Raw genomic sequence first — 25,962 nt, forward strand, 5'->3', positions numbered from 1 at the left:
GGTCAATGTCTCCTCGGTGTTATTCTCTCTGAAATTTCTCTTGATTTTTTTTCCCTCCTGGATTGGAGAACTGCATGTGAGAATCTATGTCTGAATTTTCTTTTTTTTTCCAAGAGGGGAGTTTCTGGGATGCTAGTATTTTGGAATAGTTAATTGATAATAGTTACTGCATCTCTTATTCCGTTAAGTTTTCCAGTAGAGTTGTTACATGAAAGTCCCCTTTCTTTGATTGTATTTTAACTGCAGTGTTTCAATAAATTGTGGTTGCCTAATGTCAAGTATTTTGACCAGTTCCATTATGTCTGGATCAGGCAATTCACATTTGCCTTTAAAAATATGAAAATGTTTAAATCAAGGTGACCTTTTTAAAATATTTTGATGAGATAGCAAATCCCCCTCAAAACATATTAAGAATACAGCCTTTACTGTAATTATTTTCTTATTTTAAAGGTAAGTGCAAGGTTTAGATTAGATTAGATTAGATTACTTACAGTGTGGAAACAGGCCCTTCGGCCCAACAAGTCCACACCGCCCCGCCGAAGCGCAACCCACCCATACCCCTACATCTACATCTACATCTACCCCTTACCTAACACTACGGGCAATTTAGCCTGGCCAATTCACCTGACCTGCACATCTTTGGACTGTGGGAGGAAACCGGAGCACCCGGAGGAAACCCACGCAGACACGGGGAGAACGTGCAAACTCCACACAGTCAGTCGCCTGAGGCGGGAATTGAACCCGGGTCTCCGGCGCTGCGAGGCAGCAGTGCTAACCACTGTGCCACCGTGCCGCCCAGGTGTTGCATTCCAGATGCAATTTGTTTAGTGAAACAATCAACTTCAAGCAAAGCACACTCTTTATTTTTACACTACAGTTAAAATACAAACAAAATAAAACAAAATAATTGTCTTGATTGTACCTTCATCGAAATGCTTAACAAAATAATATATATATGTTAATTGCTAATTATTAACAGTTCCAAAATAGAAACATCTCATAATCATACCCATGGCAAAGGCAAATTCAGTACAATTGATTCTCTGACATGCAATTCTAGCAGCAGGAAGAGAAGGTCAACTTTTAGTTGCAACAGAGAGAGGAATAAGAGCTTCCAAATACAGTTTCAAGACCCCAGCAATTGCAGAAAGCTGAAACTAAAATTTCTGGCTCTGTGGGAGCTTGACCCCTACCATTCAGGTCGCTTCTATTGTTCCAACTTTTTAAAATCTGAAGACTCACAAGCTGTTTATTTTATTGGATCTAAACAGACTACTTGGTACCACTGTCTCAAATTTTCTTCATTAAAAAGGACAAAGTATATCTCCTAAAGCCATAGTATTGTCACACTTGCCCCTTCACAATGTATTTTTGTGTCATCGGCATAGTTAGCTAACATGCTTTTAGTCTCTTCACCTAAATAATTTATATAAATTACAAAGAGTTGAGGCCCCCGCACAGAGTCCTATGGTATCCATTTCATTATGTCTTGTGAGACAAAAGGTTATTCATTTATGCCTATTCTCTGTTTCCTGTTATTTCCTGTGGTTTTACAACAACTCAAATCCAGAGAAATTACTCCTCTATTTTGAATACTAAGTTTGGCCTAATACTATGAACTATAAAGTCTTCTTACATAAATACTCAGAATGCTGAGTGCTTCAACTTTCTCAACTCTAATAACTATCATTTTTCTACCCAAATAATCCCGGCCTGAAAGTCGCACAAATTAAACTTTTCCTTCAAGGTAAAGTTTTCCCTTTACTGCTTTGAGAAAATTTCCTATCTAGGAGAGAAACTATATTTGCTTTTGATACCAGTCAGATCTCCACTGAAAAAATCTTCAACCTCTAGTTTCCTAAACTAAAGTCAATCTCTGATTACACTGAACCAGAAACAGTCTCATGACCTTCAGTGCTTACCTACTTATGGTAAACCACATCATCATAAATAATATTTCATCAATACTCTAGGGGTTTGCAATCACCTCTCTTTAACACATACTGAACTAATTATGTGTTCAGGAAGACAATATCCAGCTTACTGTTATATGAATACATAATAACACACCTTTCATCATACAATATATACAAGCTATCAGCCCAAGGAGCTGCTCACCTTTGCATTGCCAATCAGATCTTTACTCTTTTCACACATGACACTTCCACATGGATTTGGATCAGAAATTTCAAGCTATTGAGTTAATGTCAATCAAGGTGAGTGTGGTACATTTTGAAGTCAGGGTGGCATGTAACAAGAAGGGACTACTGATGTGATGGTGTTCAATAATTTCAGTAGCTTTTGTTCTTCCCAATAGTACATGTTCTGGGTGAAAAAGATGCTATCAAACTGATCCTGGAGAGTTTCTGCAAATCAACTCATTTATACTACATATACAATTACAGTGAGCTTGTAATGGAGGGAGTTGATATAAAGTTCAGTCACAGGGACAGCAAACAAGCAAACTTCCAACTTTCAGATGGCAGTGTGTCATTATTAATATTGATAAATTTGTAAATTTTCAAACACTTACAATTTAAATTAAAAGAGAAGTTTACTCATTACCAGAATGTTTATGAAATCAAGGAGAGGTAGCTAGGGCAACGAAGTGTCAGACAAACACAACCAGGTTGATTAATAAGTACCAGATGACCACTGGGGCAGAAAAAGATAAAACAGTGCCAAGTGAACATGGGACAGGGAGTGACAGCAAAGAACAGTTTTAAGTGACGCCCTGTTAAACACAACTTGTATGATAGTAGCAGAATCTAGGATAACGGCAACCGTGGGAGTTGAAAGGACTGGAAAGATATTGAAAAAGGTAGGGATTAATCATGGAAAGGTTTGCTTAAAAAAATACTGATTTAAATTAAATTGCTTAAACTTTACAACAGTTTGATGTGTACAAATTAAGAGGGAATTGAAGCATATGCTGTTAGAATGAATTGCTATCTGTATGACAGATGACAATTTGATAAAGTTTTACTGATACGCCTGTAATGCAAAGACAAAAGCTCTAACTTTAACTCTGACTGCAATCAGAGACTGAAGATACTGGCATTCAATCACCCCGATATTCAGGAATTTAATCCCCTCACCTGAGGGTGGGAATTCTACCCAAAGCCGCTGGGGTTTAAGTTAAAGCTAGCTAGTAAGAGTGAAGGTTTTCAGCTGGAGAAGGCTGCTAGGGCCAGGCTGCTGATGGAGATCCATGGAAATGGTTCCCATCAAAGTAAAATAGAAAGGGAAAATTGGTAGAGTGTGCAATTGGTGAAGCACTCCTACTCCACTGAACTTACAAAGAACTGTTAAAATATTAACAAATACTTGGGCATATGCCATTTGACACCAGTTTCTGCTGTTAGTTTGAGACTATACAGGCCTCATCAATTAGCACACAGGTAAAATTACATGGGTATTGATGGCGGTTACTGCATTTGAATTCAAGTAAGCTTTAGCAGTAGACCTCTTGAAATGCACTTTGAATGAAGCGCAAACTTCACTGATGTGCTGATCCTGTCTATTCCATTCCCTGCCCAAAGAACATTCTTCACACTGCTACTCAGATGATGAATCAAACAGAGTATGGAAATACTTTGCTGCTGAACTCTTTCGTTAAATGTATGTTTTTTGGCAGGAAGAATAAAAAAAATTATCTAAATGGTGAGAGGTTGTAGAGCACTGAGCTGCAGAGAAAACTGGGTGTCCTTGTGCACCTGGACAGCTGCAACAAGGAGTTCAGGAAATTTATAAAATGTTATTATTTATTATGAGAGAAATTGAATACAAAATTAGGAATGATATGCTTCAGTTATGCAGAACACTAGTGAGAGCACATCGGAGTTTTGTGTACAGTGTTGATCTCCTTATTTAAGGAAGCATGCAAATGCTTTGGAGGCAGTTCAATGAAGGATTCCCAGACTCAATTGAGTGGGTTGTCTCATAAGAAAAGGTGAGGCATGCTCGGCTTAGACATGATGGAGTTTAGAAACATATGAAGCAACTTGAATGAAACAGTAAGATCCTGAAGAGTCTTCTCAGGGTAGGTATGGAGAGAATGTTTTCTCTTATGGGAGAAGCTAGAATTGAGGGTCACTATTTATAAAATTATGGGCTGCTCATTTCAAACAGATATGAGGCACAATTATTTTCTCACAATGGGTCATGACTTTTTGATCCTCTCTTCCTGAAAAAGTGGTAGAAGAAGAGGTCTTGAATATTTTTAAGGTAGAGGCAGATGAATTCTTCCTGGGCAAATGGGCAAAGGGTTTTTGGAGTAGGTAGGAATGGAGATTTGAGATTATGATCAAATTGGGGTAGGTTACAGTAAAATTGATCATGATTTAACTGCATGTTGAGAAGGCTCAGTAAGCTGAATGGCTCACTACTTTCCTAGTTCACATGTATCCAGTCTGTCCTTATCCCAGTGCTAAAACAACACAAAGCAATGTCATGTCTGGAGCTACGGTACATTATTATGCTTGGTCTTTCTTGATCTTACTCAGACTTTAATACAATTCACAGTATTCTTCAATACTTCCCCTCCACCATCCTGCTCCATCAGTTTGAACTTGTATGGTTCCATTCCCAAATAACTGAATGCAACGAGGGCAATCCATCAGTTGCTTCTCTTGTGTGTATAGCATCCTCTCTATAATTACTCCGGGTTCTAGATATGAATTTTTTCCTCGATGACCATTCCTGGTACCTTGTGGTACTTGTCATCTCTATCAATATGTGGTACTGGGTAAAGGCGATTTGAACTAATTCAATGTCATCAATCCTCCTTTATCTTTGCTTTGTATTGGGCCTATCTTGCGATTAGTTGCAGAGGATACAACATTATGATAGTATAGTATAGAGTCAATACTAAATATGCATCAGCATAGATTACCTCGTTTCTAAAGTGAGGTTTGAACATATGGCCTTCAGATCAGAGATGAGCATGCTACCATTGTATCCAGGTTGTACAATAAAGTTGTTATTTTTGTTATTCTAACATTTTCTCACTCCCTTATGAAATCATGGTTCTGAATTGGTTCAGAATTCATGTTACTTTGGTTTCACCCATTCCACTGAAATCACAGTTTGTGGGTGGTGATAAGGAGTTCTACTGTAGCTTTTCTTGGGAGCAGATGTATCTGTACCAGCTCTCCATATTCTACAGAAGATACCCTGGTCTTAGACAGCGAAGTTTGTTGCACGATAAAATAAGTGTAACTGCATTTGGTCAGGATCAATTACTAGGACTTCAGGAAGCTCACCACCATCTCCTACAGGTGGACATCAGGAATTATATGTTTGAAATAGACATGAAACAAACTCTAAATTGTAATGGAGTTGTCATTTAAAATAAACTATGTTGTAAAAACTATTCATAAATGTCATTCAAAAAACATAAATTCCCTCAAGTGGTCAATCTTTCATAAAAAAACAAACACACACTCATTCAATTATTGCATCAAATAATCCTTTGATAACCTTTAAAAACTGCCAACATAATTGTGCGGAGGTGCCAGTGTTGTGCTAGGACAAACAAGGTCAGAGGTCAGATGTTGACAGGTTATAGTTCAACAGATTTATTAAAAATCACAAGCTTTTGGAACAGTGCCCCTTTGTCAGGTCATGTTTAACATAATGGTGGACACTGTTGTATATGGGTTTGAAAGGTTTAATGCTGAGGAATTCTATAAGCACTACCAGCTTTACAAGTTGGTATCCTATCATGAACCACTGCAGTTAAAAACTTAGATAACTTACAATGCAGCATCTAAAATTGACATTTAAAGTTGGTAAAACATTTTAATACGTCCCTCTCAAAACTCAAATCAGCAAAATGAAAATAACAAGGAGGACAGAAATTTTCAACTTCCAATCAGTCTCACAATGATGATACTTACCACAGAAAAACTGCATTTAAGCCAACTCTTTCTGAACACAGGAAGTAGCACAGGGTTGGAAAAAGTAGGCAAATTCGAAACTCTGTCTTAGGTTACAAGGTTTTGTCATCCCCAACCACATTCTCACCTCTATTACCAGACAAAAATGTGACTATTATTTTTGCAATACATCTTTTTTGCTAAATGTTAGTGTGAAAAGCTTTTCTAAAATCCATGCAAACAATAGGCAATCATTTGGTCAGTCAATAGTTAAACAATCAAAGTTGCGCACCTCTCTGGTAATTTTGTGGGAAATGGCAGAGGAAATGATGTGGCATTTGGAACTAGCAGAATTTGGTTGCCCTTTAATAACATGGCAAATAGTAGTTAGGCTGGATGAGAGAGAGGTCGTGTTTCTCTTTCTGATTTACTCACAGCAGTTTAGAAATGAGGCTGAAGGATCTTGTAGGCTCCATTGGCATTCTCCTTAGATGTGCATTTGCGGCCAGTGGAACCTAATGTTTACTCATAGCAAATGCTGATGTTGTTCTGGATGTAAAATGAGATTTCAAATTAAGAGGGGAAATGCCAATCAGTGCCTGAGGATCAACTATTTCTGCAACAGGATGAATTTCTCATTGAGGAGTTTGTGATTTGGTCTTCTCATCTAGAGCACCAGTGTATCAGTCTGAAACAGGGGGCATGCTATTTCATTGTACTCCACTTATTTAAATGACCTTGCTTTGAGGGATTTGAGTTAACGTCACCAGATGGAAGCTCCTGAAATCAGTGTGTTATTTCACCAATTCTCCCCCATTATTTTGTCAAATAATTATGCATGGTTAGTCACATATAAACAGTTTCTTTTAGAAATCATTGCTAAATGATTTTGGTTTGCAGCAATTTCTCCAAATGTTTCGAAATTTCATGCTCCATGCTAACCATGAGTTGGATTTTACCATTTGCCACAAAGATCTTCATGTGGAAAATTCCTGCCCTGAATCTGTGTTCCTAGCTCCAGCCCAGTTCTTGGGGGAGCTTAAATAATACCATATAAATGTTGTTTTCTTGTTATTTTGGTATTTTTTACATATTGTCCTGAGAAATGCATTGGGAGTAATGCACTATTTTAATCCTCAACTTTTTTCCTAACATAACAATTGTTTTCTATATGCTGCTCATGATACAATTATTCAGTGTTAAAACACTTTTTACAAAGATATTTCCTTCTGACAGTGTTCATTTCTATCCCTCATAGAAATACACCTTGAAGGTTCTCCCATAAGACCATGAGAAATAGGAACAGGAGGGCACTGTTCGGTCTCTCGAGGCTGCTCTGCAATTCAATAAGATCCTAGATGATTTGATCATTCCTTATTTCAAATTTTCTGCCTTTCCCCTGTAACCTTTGATTCCACTCCTGATTAGGAATCTATTTATCTTGTTTTAAATATGCACAAGGACTATTCCCACAGCTCTCCGTGGCAACATGTTTCAAAGACTCAACTGTCTGAGGAAAGAAATTCTTCCTTACCTCAGTCTTAAGGTCCTAGACTCTCCCATGAGCAGAAACAGCCTCTCAGCATTTATCACTATCTGTGCATACGTTCACAACTCCTTTGATTAGATATTCTAGAAATGTTGCTCATCCAGTCACCTTTCAATTCTACTGCCTTTGAAGATAAGTAAATAAAGTTGGGGATGCTTTTTGAAAACTACTTGTGCTGGCTGCTGAAAATAACCAGGAGCTCCCCTACACAATATGAACTGCACAACATCAGGCTGGATTTTCCCACTTGCAGTTAAAATGTGGTGGTGGGTAAGTTTCATGGTTTCCAGTCCATCTTGTCCCAGGGTGAATTTTCTCACATGACCTTCCACTTTTTACCTCATGCAGCCGAGCCATTGGCCATCTCCTGGTAATCATGTGGAGACTGAGGTGTAAATTCTCGCTAGTGGCAGGACCTTCTGGCTCTGGTGTCAAATTTAAATCTGCACACCCCTTCAGTCACTGCAAGACAGGAACTACACCTGCTCAACTCTGAAAACGTTTCAGAGGAAAGGCAAGTTACATTTCTGCTTCTAGGACAGTGATCACGATGTGCCAGTGGGACATCTGGTAGGGAAGAGGACATTTTCTTTCCCTACCTATTGCCAAAGAACACCATATCCAGTCTGACTGACATAATTGCAGCATAGGACAGTGCTGTGTCCTGAGAAGAAAGGGATGCCACCAATGCCACAGGAAGGTCAAGGATGTTCTTTACTCTACAAGGATGAGCATCAGCTGATACTCACTCTGATACTCTGCATTCAAAACAACACCATAACTAGCAATCAATCTAGTAAACTCCATTGTGCTGTACTGCACTGCTCTCCCATTAACCTCATTGCTAACTCATATCTTAATCGGCACATCTTTTATCCTGTTCATCCAAATCCCTCTTCTCTTATGCAGGCAGTAGTGGTATCTGGTGAACCTCTCTTAAGAAGAGTTCAGTGCTGGAAATTTTCAGCTCCACCTGAAAGTGACTGAATCCTCAAAAGATGCACCAGAAAGGCATTCACCTGCACTGAGTATCAGCTCAGAGATTTTCATCTCAATGGGTACTCCTTTGAAATTAGAGTCTTGAGCACAATCTGGTGAACATACCAGTGCAGTTGGTGGAAATACCCATGCCTATTGTACTCTGAAGACTGCCAGAGACCAGGCACTTGCTTAGCTCCCAGCAGAATATATGTTTCTGTTCATGGCCTTTAATGATTTGGTTACTTTCCAAACGCAGGCACAGGAATATCAGGCAGAGTCCCTCAGTATGATGTAATTAGATTAGATTAGATTACCTATAGTGTGGAAACAAGCTGATCCGCCAAAGCGCAACCCACGCAGACCCATTCCCCTACATTTACCCCTTCACCTAACACTGTGGGCAATTTAGCATGGCCAATTCACCTGACCTGCATGTCTTTGGACTGTGGGAGGGAACTGGAGCACCCGGAGGAAACCCACGCGGACACAGGAAGAATGTGCAACTCCACACAGACAGTTGCCTGAGGCGGGAATTGAACCTGGGTCTCTGGCGCTGTGAGACAACAGCGCTAACTACTGTGACACTGTGCTGCCCTGTGAAGGATAGAGGAGTCGACCTGTGTTCTCAGTTTTGTGCTGGCTCCAGGTATGCATGCACGGAGTACCTCCATGGACAGATTAGGCATCACCATGGCGAGCCAGGTGCAGCAATACTCTCACTGTTGGTCAGGTATGTGCATGCCTGTACTCCGTTTCTCCGGCCATGGGTGATCAGCATCAATGGCAAGGCAACTGGGCAATGAGGCAATACAACCTCACTCGAGTCATCCCTTCCTTCTGAGACAAGGTCCTCACAGCAAACCCCACAGAGAGGGGGAGCAGGACACACGGACCCCAGTAGCTTCTTCTCACATCACTGCAAAGGTGCATGGCACCTTCAACTTCCTCCTGCCTGTGATTTCAAATCCTGCAGCAGTACAGCTTAAGGAGGATGGGTCTGTATTTGGACAATATATGCTTAATAGGCCTGGCCACTTCAAGCCCACATTTAACTGGGGATGACCATCTAAGTCTTCCAAGTCAACAGGGTCAATTCTATGGTAGGTTCTCTCCATTACAAAGATCAGACCTTCATTGGAAGAAGAGCAAAGAAGAGGTAGAAGCAAAGATGCTGAGAATAGAGGGTTGACACAGATTCTATGTCAGTGTAAATAATGATTACTTCTTTCAATGCTCTTTCACTTGCATTGTTACCATGTCTGCTATAGTATAATTTTTGTTGTCAAACTTGGTTTAGTCACACTGATGGCAGAGATCAGCAGCCGTTTCGGAGAGCTCAAGGATGAAAGAGATTGTGCTGACCAAGTAATGCTCATTTCTTTTGATTGCAGCTAATGCAATGCACTTTATGTTGCTAACACTAAGGCTGAATGCAATGTACAGGGAATATGTTAGAGTCTGGCCACACTTAGACCTATAAATGATTTGGATATAAACACAGTAGGTATAGTTAGTAAGTTTGCTGATGACACCAAAATTGGAGGTGTAGTGGTCAGTGAAGAAGGTTACCTCAGAGTACAATGAGATCTTGATCGGATGGGCCAATGGGCTGAGGAGTGGAAAATGGATTTAGATAAATGTGAGGTGCTGCATTTTGGAAAAGCAAATCTTCACAGGACTTCTACACTTAATGGTAAGGTGCTGGGGAGTGTTGCTGAACAAAGAGCCCCTGGTGTGCAGGTTTATAGTTCCTTAAAAGTAAAGTCACAGGTAGATAGGATTGTGAAGAAGGTGTTTGATATGCTCTCCTTTATTGGTCAGATCATTGAGTATATGAGTTGGGAGGTCATGTTGTGGCTGTACAGGGCATTGGTTAGGCTACATTTGGAATATTGCATGCAATTCTGGTCTCCCTTCAATTGGAAAGATGTTGTGAAACTTGAAAGGGTTCAGAAAAGATTTACAAGGATGTTGCCAGGGTTGGGGGATCTGAGCTACAGAGAGAGGCTGAATAGGCTGGGGCTGTTCTTCCTGGAGCACTGGAGGCTGAGGAATGACCTTATAGAGGTTTACAAAATTATGAGGGGCATGGATAGGATAGACAGACAAGTTCCTTTCCCTGGGGTGAAGGAGTCCAGAACTAGAGGGCATAGGATTAGGGTGAGAAGAGAAAAATTTAAAAGGGACTAAGAGGCAACTTTTTCACACAGGTGTGTGTATGGAATGAGCAGCCAGAGGAAATGGTGGAGGCTGGTACAATTACAACATTTAACATGCATCTGGATAGGTATATGAATAGGAAGGGTTTGGAGGGACATGGGCCAAGTGCTGGCAAATGGGACTAGATTAGGTTAGGGTATCTGGTTGACATGGATGAGTTGCACTGAACGGTCTGTCTCTGTATTGTACATCTCTATGACTGTATGACCATATGAGTGAGAGTACAGAATCACACATTGCTGCAGGAAAAAGATGTTGCATATATCAGTTTTACTTTTACAAAGGAAGGTATTAGCATTGAAGGCTTGGAGATGTACAAAGACCAGTTCATTTAGTAGCTCACTCTAGAACTGAGTGCATGTCTAATTTTTATTTTATTTTGGAAAAATCTAAATTAGTTTCTTGTTAACTGTTGACATTACAATAAAGCATAAAGATCGGAGGATCCTTCAAATGCAAAGAACAGGGAAACTAGAGTAATTAATCAGTAAATTTAATAAAGTATGATAATAATGGCAGGTATGTGATGTGCTGCTGCTGAAGCATGCTGCTGCTTCTGGACACCTAAATTGTTAAGAGCATATACATCTGTAATAAGTATTTGCAGGTTGAGGAACTTCTAATCCAAGTTGAGGATATGTAGTCCAAGTTATTGATATTTAATCATATTGTTCCCTGATGAGGAAGCAATGTCTGTATATCTTGCCCTTGGAGGTAATCACAGTCCTCAGATGAAGTAATTAAAACTTAGTCTGTTATCAGTGATAGGAGGCTGTGACTATAGATGAGACAGGAATGAAGACATAATGTATTCAAGGAGCCTTGGCTCTGATAAATGTACAACAGTAATGAGTTTTTTGCAATCTGCATGGATGAGATCAGGGCCTGCAGAGATTATGAGCAAACTAACCACTGCACCGTGGTACAGGAAGCCATTCAAGTGGCAAGGAAATAGAAATGTAGTGTTCGGTATAATTAGGGATATAGATACTATTCTTCATAGTTATGAGTGTGATTCCTGAGGCTGTGTTGTCTGCCTGGTGCCAGGATTACAGACTTACACAATTAAGAGTAGTGTTGTAGAACGGAAAGACCTAGGGGTTCAGGTTCATAATTCTTTGAAGTTTGTAACTCAGGTAGAAAGGGTGGTTAAACAGGCATTTAATACACTTGCCTTCATTGCTTCGTCCTTTGATTATAGGTGTTGGGACATTATGTCGAGGTTGTATAGGACATTGGTGAGGCTTTTTCTGGAATACTGTGTCCAATTCTGGTCTCCCTGTTATAGGAAGGATATTATTAAGCTGGAGAGAGTTCAGAAGAGATTGACCAGGATGTTGCTGGGAATGGAGGATTTGAGTTATAAGGAGAGGTTGGGTTGGCTGGGACTTTTTCACTGGCGTGTAGGAGGTTGAGACATCACCTTATTGAGGTTTATAAAATAATGAGGGGCATAGATAAGGTGAATGGTTGGTGTCTTTTCCCTAGGGTGGGGGATTTCAAGACTATGTGGCATATTTTTAAAGATGATAAGAGAAATATTTTAAAATGACATGGGGGCACATTTTCTTACACAGAGTGGTTTGCATGTAGAATGAACTTCCAGGGCAAATGGTGGATGCGGGTAGAGTTACAACATTTAAAAGACATTTAGATAAGTACATGAATAAGAAAGTTTTGGAGAGATATGGGCCAAGCGCAGGCAGGTGGGACTAGTTTAATTTGGAATTATGGCTGACATGGACTGGTTGGATGAAAGCTTCTATTTCCATGCTGTATGATACCATAACTCTACCTCCTCAAGGCTGAAGAATAACTTGAAAAAGGAGGGAGGTATCCAGAGGTTATCATCCACATTGGTACCAGGTGCATTGATAGAACTGGAAAGAAGGTTCTGCTGAAAGAATTTGAATAGTTAGGAGCTAAACTAAAATGCAAAACCCCAAAGGTAATGATTTCCAGATTACTACCTAAGCAACAAGCAAACTGGCACAGAGTAAATAAAATGAAGCTAATTAAATGCATCGTTCAAAGTTTGAGTGGGAGGAATGAGTTTCAGTTCATAGGGCACTGGCAAGGTACTGGGTAGAAAGGTGTTGTTCCAGTCAGACAGAATTCACATGAACTATGATGAGACCAGAATCCTAGTGAGTTGAATAACGAGGGCAGAAGGGAAAGCATTAAACTAAAGAGAGTAGGAGTAGAGTTTTGAAAGGAGATACATAAGATTACAATACATAGGATTTAGCAACTATTTAGGAAATCATACCTAGAATAGAAGAGGAAAGGACAGAATGGACTAATAAAAGGCAGCACATAGGCTGAAAGGGAGAAGAAATTGCAAAATAAATGTACTTATCATTCAAAATAAATAAATAAATTAATGTCACACTTAGAGATTCATGGGTAAGATCTTAAGGCCATTACAGAGACATGGTTACAAAGAGATCAAAACTAGAAATTAAATTAAATATTTAAGTGGTGTGTGACTTTTTGAAAGGACAGGAGGAAGGAAGTGGTGATGGGCTGGCTTACTTAAATAAAATATGGAATAAGTATAGTAACAAGAAATTACCTTGGATCAGAAGATGTGAAATTCATACATGTGTAGGTAAAGGGGAAGAAGACACTATACTGTAGAAGACAGAATATATCAGGAGACAATGAGGACATTTAGAAAAGGCAATACACTAATCATGGATCACTTTAATCTTCATGCTGATTTGGGAAAATCAAATATGGAGGAATAGCCACAAGGAAGAATTCATAAACAGAGTATGTGGGACAGTTTCCTAGAACAATATGTTGTGGATCTAACCAGGGATCAGTTGTTTTGGATCTGGTACTGTGTAATGCAACAGGTTTAATAAGTGACTTCAGAATAAAAGATCCCTTAGGAAACAATGGCCATAATATTATAAGATTTAACATTCAGTTTAAAATTAGGGTCAGAAGCAACTTATATAAGTGCAATTACAAAGGAATGAGGGCATAGCTGGCTAGACTGAACAGTGGAACTAGCATAGCAGAGAAGGTCGATAAACAATGGCAGACATTTGAGGAATTTGGCCATGATTCAGAGCAAAGAACCAGGGAACAACAGGAGAGTTGAATAATACTATGAATATGTAGGTGTACTGTACCTTTAAGAGAGTTAAAATCTAGCAATCTGATAGCACCAAGTGTTCTGAAAATGATACAATGTAATATGCTATTGGGGTAGCGAGGGTAGCTGGGTTGCCTGGAAATGACAAAACAGATTCAAATTAGGCCAGTCAGTTTAAATTGTACCCCCCCCAAAAAATACCAGATTTCAATCTAGTTTGAATCTAGCATATTGACAATCTTAAAAACCAATGAAACAATCCATTCCTTGGGAGTGTAAGACCAGAGAAAATTGAACATTTGAGAGGAGAACTACCAAGCTACCAGCATGTAAAAACTGTCTGAAAAATAGCTCTCTTAAAGGTACCTTTATCGATCAGTAACCTGTGAAACAGAATCCTCAAGAAGAAGAAAAGAAGACAGGAATACAGAAAAAAACTGAAAGCTGCCTGGTTTTGTGATAAGACGTTTTGTTTTGTACATCATAACTGGGAGTTTTATCAGACAAGTATTAGAGAAGGGAAGGTAAAAGATAGGTTAGAGAGGAGTTGTAAATATTCTCTGTTATACTTTAAGAAATAAAGTTGTTAATTTTTACTTTAAATAGTTCTTGGCCACTTGAAATTTGATAGCTTATTGCATAGGATAAATCTTTTCTGTGTTGCTGGTTTACAGTAAGGAGGAGAGCTTACCCTGTGTCGTAACAAGGTCTTCATGATAGAAGACACTAACAGCAAAAATACCTAATAATCAAAGGACAAAATGGCAAGGAAGACATAAATACAATCACTATCAGAAGGGAAACTAATGGCACTGACCAGTATGTCCTCTGCACTTGATGGGTTGCATCCCCGGATATTAAAGGAAGTAGCTGCAGAGATAATTAATGCACTGGTAATAATCTACCAAGAATCCTTAAATTCTGGAAAAATTCCACAAGCTTGGAAAGCTGCCAATGTACCACTTCTATGTAAAATGGGAAGGAGACAAAAAAAAAGCTAACGATAAGCCAATTAGCTTCACACCACTCTTTGGGAAGAGAATTGTAACAGCAAGTCATTTAAAAGTGCATGGTGTGATCAGGCAGAGTCAGCATGGATTCATAAAGGGGAAATCATGTCTGACATTTGAATAAGAATTATTTAGCTTCAATTGTTACATTCTCTGTCACCATGTCCTCTCTCCCCTCACCTCATCCCAGTGGGACTATCTTCTCTTTCAAGTCTAGCAACCTGACATGCCATTGTTCTGCCATTCTCACATCACTTAATCTAAACTATCAACATTCCTTCTCCCTCTGCATTCCAAAGCAGCACCCCGCTCCCCCCCCAACCATTACATAATGCTCCTCCCTCCTCAATTCAGGTCAGCTCTGATGAAGAGTCTTATAGAATTGAAACGTTAGCTTTCTCTCTCTTCATGGATGCTGCCTGACCGACTGTGATCTCCAGCATTTGTTGTTTTCAGTACAGATTCCAGCAGCTGCAGTATTTTGCCCTGCTGGAGATCAGAAATGTAGGATCTATTGAGTAGCTGTATGAAGCAGGCTCAAGGGGTTGAATGACTTGCAATTCTGTCTATTTCTATGGTCCTATGACTACCATGAGGAATTTCACTACACATTACGCAGATGCCATTTCCTGATTGATGCCTTAACAGCCAGCTAACCTTAGCTCCATGTACTGTTTCACTTCTACTTTTTGTTTAACAGTCTTGTAGAGCTAGTCATGTGTAAGATGTGTAGGATGATGACAAGATACAATCACATGGATAATGAGATATTTATTTATTCAACAATGCAAAAGTTCAAGGACTATTGCACAAATCCACTTGTCATTTGCACTCAGCAGGGTATGAGCAATAGGATTGCAAACAATTAGACAAGATCTAAATCTAGCTCATTCATCCTGGAATTGGGTGGTTGTTAGTTTGTCTGTGGCCTCTCAGCCTCTGCAATACATTACACTGTCATAGTCCCTTGAATGACCCTCCAGGTAAATGTCCTAATCCTTGACGCAATACTAATGCTCAGATGATTGCTATCAATCCTCCATTTCATCTACATAGAGAAGCATCCTTTCTACTCCATAGACCATGCCCTTGGACAGCTCTAGTGCAGTATAAGGATCTGGAATCTGGGATGTTGTCTTCCAGAATTTGCTATGGAATACAGTTAGCAAATGGGGAATTCAGGTTCCTCTTTTAAGTTCCTTGTTCTCATTACACTTGTTTAGCTGATGTGACAAGGAGGTAATTAGTGTGCACCGTGCAATATTCACGATTGCTTAAGGCCATAATTCTTACTGTATATTGCTGGGCAATGAATGGATGTATGATTATTACAATGGGCCTTAGGGTGGCCTCAAAATTAAATAGCTGTTCATTTATTAATTAACTTTATTCGACCATAAAGAAGTAACCTCCACAGCTCACGCTTCATGCAGTCACAGCCATTTTGTGCAGCTGACTTTTGACCCGACATGGGTAGGCTCCAACTTTGTGCAAGTATGAGTAATCTGCTGGCTTCACCAGTTACACACAATTTTCACCCAACAATGCATACTCTATTTTCTGTTGCTGACCCTAAGAGCTCAATGATCTTTCAGCTTCCCTGTTTCAGTTGAGACATTTTACAATATGATTAAGGTGCAAACTTTACCCCTAGAGACCAGAATGTTGAAAGTTCCAATGCCTTTACTGGCCTACATCCTCCCCAGGTAATGGTCAGAATTCTTATGGCCTGCTTGAAACCCTTCAAGAGCTGCCAGTTCTTTCCCATCCTACTATATGCAATTGACCCCCATCACAGTGACTATTCCACCAACAATCTAGACAATGAAGACTGTCTCCATATTGAATTGCAGCTTTCCCCAGGTCGCTATGGAGTGCTCCTGTTAAGCCCCCTGACCATTATTGACAAAACATCTCTGAGTGACCATTTCCCAGGCAGCACATTAACTTGGCAGGACAGCTCTGACTGATTATGGCCCATCTCCCTGAACTGATGTCTCAATAGCACTCTGTTTGAGCTAATTACAATGTAATCCCGTACTCTTTTACTTGACCTACAGAACCAAATGAGTCTCAATTCTCAAACTGTAAAGAATTGGAGCCTAAGGCTCTGGTAGAATCAAGAGTTTGGTTAAACGCACTCAACCATAATTCTGCAGTATAATCAGACCAGCCTCTTAACTGACTGTGGTGGTATCTGAAGACATAGTGTCTTCCTTGTAACCCTGTTAAGGACTTATACTTGTCACTGTGTGGTTGAATCACATGCTGTGAGCTTGCTGTGTAAACTGCTGGTTCATGCTGTAGCTCTGATGTTTTTATAGGACAGTGTTGTACAGTGACATTTTCACCCACTTCCTGACAGATATATTGACTGTTCAGCACTCCTCACCATCACAAGCTTCCTGCCTCTCCCTCTGAGCTAATAACAAGCTAAATTGCAGAGACTGGCAGCCTGTGACCAAGTGCTCAAAACTGTTTAAAGTGAGAAAGCAATATGGCCAACACAGAGGCTGGCAGACCCCAGGTGAAATACTTACCTGAGTGGGCACTAAGAATGCAAGCTGAGAGTATGTGCCTATTATGGTGCAAAAGCATCCTATTTAACTGCATGGCTATACCTGAATGCAAAATGATCTGGCACAAACATCCAAGTCAAAGGCGTCATCTCCAAGTAAAGTTTCAAAGGCCTGAAGAAATGGCTGTGTTAGTCCAAGAGCAGACATGGTAGTGTTTTGAGGCTGATGTTTTCCTAATATGGAGTTGGATGAATGACAAATGAGGAGGATGATAGCCATGGAACATGCAAAAATCTTGTGTCGAAGAAGTAGTTGTTTAATGGATAACCCAGGTATTTGGTGAGCTGCAGCCTGCTTTGCTTTATTTGTCCAGAATTTGTGCCATTTAGTTAATTGGTGGAGGAGAAAATTGGAAATGCCAGGTTTGGGACATTAATAAGATGTATATGCTTAGAAATAAGGTAGTCACCCCCAAGGTTGAGATCCTAAAGTCACCTTTTAGGGTTAGAAAGGATTATTGGAGGATTAAGATCGGAAATCAGACTTTTATTTTGCTTATATTTTGTTATACCAGGGACTTTTATTTTGTTATACCAGGGAAAGCAAAATCTTGCCCATTGAAACACATTGAAATCTCCAGTGATTCCAGTAACAAAATTTCATTCCTACAACAATGTTTTCAGAAGCTGACCAACATGTGTGTTTCAACTGGTAGGTTTAATGGCTACTGCTTAAAATTAAAAGTAACTACATCAGAGGTTACATGACTATGACAAGGCATATAGGAGTTTACAAGGTACAAATGCATTTCTCCAAAAGATTCCCTCTTCTATAACAAAACAACATTGCATTCTCAATTATAATTGTAAGTTACTCACTATACAAGGTCAGAAAATTATCATTGATGAGCAAACTGTGTATTAATTTGATTGTGTCCCACTTTGGCAGTTACTGCTTCATTACGCAGTTGTTAAATTGTGTAGATCTTCTGATGGTGTGTGAACAAATTGTTTTAATAGTTTCTCTGGCGTTAGCTCATTCCTGAAGTGATGTTCTTTCACTAGGGAATATTATTCCAGTGATGAGTACTGCTGCTGTGATAACTTTTATCAGTGATTGATTGCTTTTGCTGGGGATTGATGGACCTCTAGATTTGATGATTGTTCTGTACTCTGTATAGTTGGTAATGTCACATTTTCATCAATAGCTGTCTGCATTCACATTTACCAAATATAATCCAGGTGACAGTTGATATACACAGGTCCTCTGAGGCCACAAGAGCTCACATTTGTTGAGAGCATTAAAAGTTTGAACTCTGACTGGCTCTCCAATTCTTAGCTTTGACAATGGTTTCCCACCTGTATCAAAGTTTAGCTTTGTGAAATCTCATTCTAATCTTGCTGCTCAGTAGTTGTTTAATTTTAATGCGAGTTGGTTCTTGAGTGTTGCGAAACACCTTTGGTATTGAGCAAGCATTCACATTCTGATGACATATTAGGCAGGAACTAACTGCATCAACTTTAGTTGTTCACAAGTCCAATATATCATTGCTCTATCATTTGCATCTGTTGTGCTGCATCTCCGCTACAGCTCTTACCTTGTTAGGTTCTGGCAAATTCATTTTCTTAACAATACATCGTCCTTGTACTTTACAACAGAGATCTTCAGTTGCAACTGTTACTTGTTCAGCTTCAGGTTCATCTCACAACTCTCTCTATCAATCACATTAGATTCTGATCATGATCCATGATGGCTTTCTGTATAATCTCTCCATATCCAAAGACCAGCAGATTATGCCTTCCAGGTAGCTACCGCTCCAGGAAAATCACTAACAATTTTGTGTTGTCCACATTGGTATTCTTCCAAAACAGTGGGAATGTCAAATTACATGTTTATAGCCCAAGCAATAGTCAAAATGTAGTTAGTAAATAGCTGCTGTCATCCAGCTTCACCTGCCCAGTAACCATCTTTCACATCAGGAGTAGTTAGAACTATTGTCTTCATAAGTTGTGGCAAAATGTCTTCAGTCACTGGCAAGGGACAGTGAAATCTATTCAAAGCTTTATTGAGTTCTCAACTTTCCAGGCTTTTTGCTGCTAACACACTGCTGAGCTGGTCTGTAAGAGTTGCCACTTTTGTGTTTCTCCTTTCTTTGTCAGTAGTGCTGTATTTGAGAGCATTTGGAGTGCTCTTTGGTAAATGATTTATTGATCTCACATTCTCAACCTCAGTTCATAAGTGGCATTAGCAGAGGATTCAAAATATACCTGCAAAGTATTCAAAATCTCTTTGATCTGCTTTTCTGCAATTAAATGAGGTCTCTGGCCCAATGCAGCTTTGTAGCACTCTTTCCCCAGCACTGGGTGACCCTTATTTATTCAGGTTTTTGTCTAACTCTGTAGTTACCTTTACTATGAGACTGGAAGGTGTTTCAATTCTATCTTCTATAACCTGCCATCTCCACAAAATTAGGGACAGAAACTTCACATCTTAGATTTTTTTTTAGATTACTTACAGTGTGGAAACAGGCCCTTTGGCCCAACAAGTCCACACCAACACTCCAAAAAGCAACCCACCCAAACCCATTCCCCTACACCTAACACCAGGGGAATTTAGCATCGCCAATTTACCTGGCCTGTACATCTTTGGATTGTGGGAGGAAACTGGAGCAAACCCACACAGACACAGGGTGAATGTACAAACTCCACACAGACAGTTGCCCAAGGTGGGAATTGAACTTGGGTCTCTGACACTGTGAGTCTGCAGTGCTAACCACCGTGCCACCCCCATATTCTGACTCACCCAGGAACTGGTGTTCTAATTCTTCCTTGCTGCTTCTTCCAGAAAATATGTCCACACTATTTCAGCTATATGCCATGTTTTATCTGGCGGGTTTAATGGACTACTGCTTCAGTTGAAAGTACATCAGAGGTTACATGGCTATGGCACATCAAGTCAGAGTACACAACATGGACATGCACTTTTCCAATCAACGGTTCATTAAAAATATATGCCTAAGAGTTCTTACATCTTAAGGTGTCATTAAACATTAGAGTTCAAAATGGCACTGTAGCAATTGTATATGGAGGAACTGTGTATTCACTTTGATTATTATTGTGGTCTTGTGGGTGGGGAGGCACAGCTGAAGAAATTAGCTGGAGATGCCCTGCTTTGCCTTTGTAGTGTCCCTTACTCTGAGTTAGGAGGCCTGGGTTCAAATCTCACCTGATCCAGGGTACATAATACCATCACGGAACAGGTTAATCAGAAACCATTTACATCGCTGGTAGTGTGTGATTAAAGGAGGCAGTGTCTGAGCTCAGGAATTACTCAGCAAAACAAACTGTTGTTCAAGTGAACTGAGAAATGTGAGATAGCTTATATAGTAGAATAATACTTTGTTAAAACAGCCCAGCTCCAGTTTTGGTGGAAGGACAAATGAGTAGATAAACTTGATGGGATCAACCCAAGTTTGCCATTTAAGATATTCCTTAGCTAATTGTTTGAAGCTCATTTTCCTTTGAATGGGTTTGAGCAGAATCACTAGAGTGGAGCAGTGCGTGCCATAAACAAAATGTTACTTGTGGACAAACCACTTTTCTAAGCCCTGATTGATACGATTAAGAAGCTAAACTTGTTACTGTTGCATAAGCATGTGATGGAGATTAAATAAAAACATCCTTCCCACAACAAATTAACCTTTTCACCACCAAACTTTGATTGCATTTAAAAAGAAAAGTATGTTTTTGTATCAGCCAATAGCTGAGAAACATCCAACAATGACTGATAAATATACAATTATGATTTAAGGCAAATTGTGTTTGCACTAAAATATTTTATTAACATTTATATATCCATATCTATTACAGTATCCAGAGAAATATAGAGGATTTAAAGGGTTAAATGAGCATAAACAATCTACATATAGAGAAAGGATCTTAAATTGCTTCCACTAAGCATGAATTAACACATTAATGACAGATTGTTCGTAATTTCAAAACAAAATCAGAAATTAATGTGCCTAAGTCATGGATTTAAAAGCTTTCAGTAATTTAATGTCTGCAGTAATTGTGATGCACCTTGATCTAATTTGCTTCAGAAAAAAATTCAATTTTTTAAGGACACACAATATTGATTGCAGGACTGTGGTTTTGGATTAGTTACGAATGGGTAGTAAAAACCTAGAGGTCAATCTCAGTTGCTGCTTTGGTACTACCCGTCACTCATTTTCACATTTCAGTTTCCTGACTGCAGTCAGTAATGAGGTAAGCAAAGCATATTTTCTTTTTTAAAACCTGAACAATGAACTAATAGCAATATATTTAGAATTAAATTAAATAAATGAGGCTTTGTCAGCTAAAGTTCTAAGAACAACAAACTGCGAAAATCCTTAAAATTGTAGGGTTTTGCATTGGTTGTATTTTGCCATTGAATTCCAGACTGTAATCTCCTGATAAGTGTACAGAAACTAAACCTTTTGAACAGACAGTTTAGAAAAGTTATTACGAAGGACAACATCCACTCTTTTTAATTGGTATTTGGTGCTGAGGTTGGTGGAGTGAGTGAATTGGAGGATGGGGATAGCAGTAAAAGCAAAAGCTGTACATTCATTTGAACAGAGAAATGATGGCATGAATGCATTTCAATGAGTCGAATGAACTGAAAGAAAAGGTTGTAGTTATGAAGCAACTTTCACAACCGCTGGTCTTTATGGTCATTGAAGTACTGTTGAAGTGTAGTCACTGTTGTATAGGAAATCCAGCAGCTAATTTTCGCAGAATAGCCTCTCAAAAATTACAAAGTGATAATCAGCAAATATTTTGTTTTTGTAATATCAGTTAAAAGGAATTCTTTAGGCAAGACATGAGAATAACCTATCTCCTTGAAAATATTGTCATAAGATCTTTTATATTCACCTGAGAGGGCAGACTGGACCTCAACATAATATTATCTCTAAACGAGAATACTTTTGTAAGTGTAGCATTCCATTAGTACTGCTCATGAATTTCGGCTTTGGATTTTCACATTCAAGTATAGGGGGGAGGTTTGATCTCAAACCTTCTGACTCAGCATGAAGAATGCTAATGCTTAAGCCACTGGTACAGTTTTACTTTGTCAAATATTGATAGTCAAGGCTCCATCATGGCTAACAATCTATCCATTTATTTTATTTGCTGATATTCATATTGAATTGCTATATGTACTGTCTTAACTTGACCAAACACCCTGGGAACAAGGGGTAAGTGTGAAAGCCCACACATAAACAAGTCTTTTACCGAAAGAGTTATAACCCTGCTTGCTTTAGCATAAGCTATGTCTAGGGATAATGGACTACAATTGTTGCTACTAATGTGTTATATACTGATTCTGTAAACTAATATTTAAGATTCCACATCAAACTTTAAAAGTAAATATCTAATTCTAGGTTTATGTTCGCTTCTTTAATCTCTCTGACCTTAATCTTATTTAGTGAATTATTACAGTCCTAGTTACATGGTGTGTGTAGGGGTATCATTTCAGTACCTTTTTGAAAATTGTTTGACTGAATGTGTACATTGCTGACTGTGCCAGTATTTATTAACTGTCCTTAACTGTCCTTGAGAAGGTGGCAGTGAGCTGTCCTCTTGAACATTTGCAGTACTGGGGGTCTATACACCTACAGTGTGATTAAGAATGCAGTTTCATGATTTTGACCTATTGACCTAGAAACATAGAGGTAAAATAGCCCAGTGTGCCTTCTGCATCATTCAATGACTGATGCTCTATCATGACACCATGCTCCCTGTCTCTCCCCATTCTCCAAGTGTTTTTAGTGTCTAGAAACCTATCTATTTCTTTGGTTAAATATATTCAATGAACTGGCATCAGCAACTTTATGAGGTACAAAATTCCAGAGGTTTTCTACCCTCTGAGTCAAACACCAGGTGGTAACGATTTGGCGGTGGAGGAGGCCAAGACTCCCAATGTCCTTGGCGAGTGGGAGGGGGAGTTGAAGTTTTTGGCCATGGGGCAGTAGGATTGTTTTGTGCGTGTGTCCTGGAAATGTTCTCTGAAGCATTCTGCAATTAGGCATCCTGTCTCCCCACTGTAGTGGAGACAACATCAGGAGCAACAGATCTAGTAGATGACATGTGTGGGGGTGCAGGTAAATTGCTGACAGATGTGGAAGGATCCTTTTGGGGCTTAGACAGAGGTAAGGGGGGGAGGTGTGGGCGCAGGTTTTGCAATTGTTGCAGTGGCAGAGGAAGGTGTCGGGAGGAGACGGTGGGTTAGTGGTGGGCATGGACCTAACAGGGCAGTTGTGGAGGGAATGGTCTTTACAGAACGCAGATAGGGGTGGGGAAGGTAATATAACTCTGGTGGTGTGGTGTGTTTGTAGGTGGTGGAAACGGCAGAGAATAATGCAATGTATCCGGATCTTGATAGGGTGGAAGGTGAGAACCAGAGGGTTTCTGTCCTTGTTGCAGTTGGAGGGGTGGGGTTTGAGGATGGAGGCGCAGGAAGTGGATGAGATGCACCGGCAAGTCAGCATGGCCAATTCACCTAACCTGCACATCTATGGATTATGGGAGGAAACCAGAGCACCTGGAGGAAACCCACGCAGACATGTCGAGAATGTGTAAACTCCATCATCAACCATATGGGAGAGGAAATTGTGATCTTTGAAGAAGGAGGCCATCTGGAATGTTCTGTGGTGGAATTGATCCTCCTGGGAGCAGATGTTGCAGAGATGGAGGATTTGTGAATAAGGGACAGCATTTTTGCAAGAGGCAGGGTGGAAGAAGGTGTAGTGCAGGTAGCAGTGGGAGTTGGTGAGTTTGTAGTCAATGTCTGTGTTGAGTCGGTCACCGTTAATTGAGATGGAGAGGTCCAGGAAGGGGAGGGAGGTGTCCGAGGTAGTCCAGGTGAATGTATGGTCAGGGGGAAATGTGGTGGTGAAGTTGATGAACTGTTCAACCTCCTCGTGGCAGCATGAGGTGGCACTGATATAGTCATCAACGTAATGGAGAAAAAGGTGGAGTATGGTGCTGGTGTAGCTGTGGAAGATGGGTTGTTCCATGTACCTGACAAAGAGACAGGCATAGCTGGGGTCCATGCAGGTGCCCATGGCTAACCCTTTTTCTGGAGGAAGAGGGAGGATTCGAAGGAGAAATTATTGAGGGTGAGGGCCAGTTCAGCCAATCAAATGAGAGTGTCAGTGGAAGGGTATTGGTTGGGTCAGTGTGAGATGAAGAAATGGAGGGCTTGGAGGCTTTCGTCACAGTGGATAGATGTGTACAGGGACTGGATGTCCATGGTGAAGATGAGGCATTGGGGCCGGGGAAGCAAAGGTCATAGAGGGGTTGGAAGGGGTGGGTGGTGTCCCAAACCTAACTGAGGAATTCCTTGACCAAGGGGGTAGGATGGTGTTAAGATATGTAGAGATGTGTTCAGTGGGGCAGGAGCAGGTCAAGATGATAGGTCGACTGGGGCAATAACCCCTTGTTCATCCACACAGCCTGCACATCTCTTTATACTACAGGCAATCTAACATGGCTAATCCACCTACCCTACACATGTTTGGACCAGACCAAACCCACACTGACACAGGGAAATCATGCAAACAGTCACCAGAGGATGGAATTGATCCCGGATCCCTCGTGTTATGAGGAAGCAGTGCTAACCACTGAGCCACCATGTCACCCTATGGGAATCTGACTTTAGGCTTTAAACGTGGCACTGCTGACAATGTATGATGATACCTAAAGCAGAAGTCACCAGCGTGGTTGTAATTGTGTCTCAAATCCAATTAGCATTTCACATTGAGCTGCTGATGTCTGTGGTCCCTCCACAAACAGGTTGTGAACTGGTCAGGAGTGTGTGTAACACGATCAGACCTGTTGTATTCAGGAAAATGTGATCCACACATCATTCCTAAAAGGACTACAGAAGACTGCCAGTAAAACTATAAGCTTATTAGAACTATGTAATTGATTGGACAGCAGCTTTTATTCCAGGCCTGCTGTAGTACCACAATCACACACTTGTTTCTCAGTCTGATCATAACTACCCTCCCAATTTTATTCTCCCACACCAACAGAATATCTTTGAGAGTTGCTGCAGATGACATAGCCCCCTGTAGTTGAAACCTGTCTTTGCTTGCAAGCAGTTTGTGGGCACCCGGCATGTAGGAGCAGTTGGATAAGCAAAGAGAAGAATAAAGGAGATGCAGATAGAATTAGAGGGCCAACAGTAGCTCATGTAAGAAATGAACAGTTTTGCACCTTAATTTCAGTTCTCATCTGAAAGACAGCCCCAGAATTGGAAGCCAGAGTCACTTTGTGAGAAGGAGTGAATGACTAGTGATACTTTGCATGCATTAACATTTTTTAAATTGAGTTTAACAATATGCTAAGTGTCATAATGATCGATGGCACTCCAACTTTGAGCATGATGAAATAAAATCCACTAGTTCAAATACTGAATGCAAGTTGTAAGTATGTAAGTGAATTGTCAGGTACATGATCGTCTCAATGTGATAGGGGTATTTAAGGTTGAGTTGCACGTGGTAGTCTCACCATTGTAAAAACAAAACAATCCTTTTAAATGATTATTTCAGTGAATTTCAAATAAAACGTAACTTCAACTCTTTGTATTAGTGCAATAAAGGAAACTTATTATTTGCTAAGCTTAGTTACTGCAGGGACCAAGGTCACTT

The 25,962-nt window shown here is 40.0% G+C and overlaps 1 protein-coding gene across 3 annotated transcripts in view; it reads left to right on the forward strand.

Moving 5' to 3' along the window:
- Positions 1-2,771: 2,771 nt before the first annotated feature.
- LOC140495885 (claudin-2-like) overlaps positions 2,772-25,962 on the forward strand; it is a 28,745-nt gene continuing 5,554 nt past the window's right edge. The window contains exon 1 of one of the 3 annotated variants that reach the window (XM_072595127.1): positions 2,772-2,821. The gene's annotated coding sequence lies outside the window, so the exon portion shown is untranslated. Of the gene's footprint in view, positions 2,822-21,469; positions 21,530-22,391; positions 22,504-25,962 lie in introns of those variants that run through there. The other 2 variants (XM_072595126.1, XM_072595128.1) reach the window with 2 other exon arrangements.

This window comes from Chiloscyllium punctatum, chromosome 25, assembly GCF_047496795.1.
Source record: "Chiloscyllium punctatum isolate Juve2018m chromosome 25, sChiPun1.3, whole genome shotgun sequence".
NCBI lineage: Eukaryota > Metazoa > Chordata > Chondrichthyes > Orectolobiformes > Hemiscylliidae > Chiloscyllium > Chiloscyllium punctatum.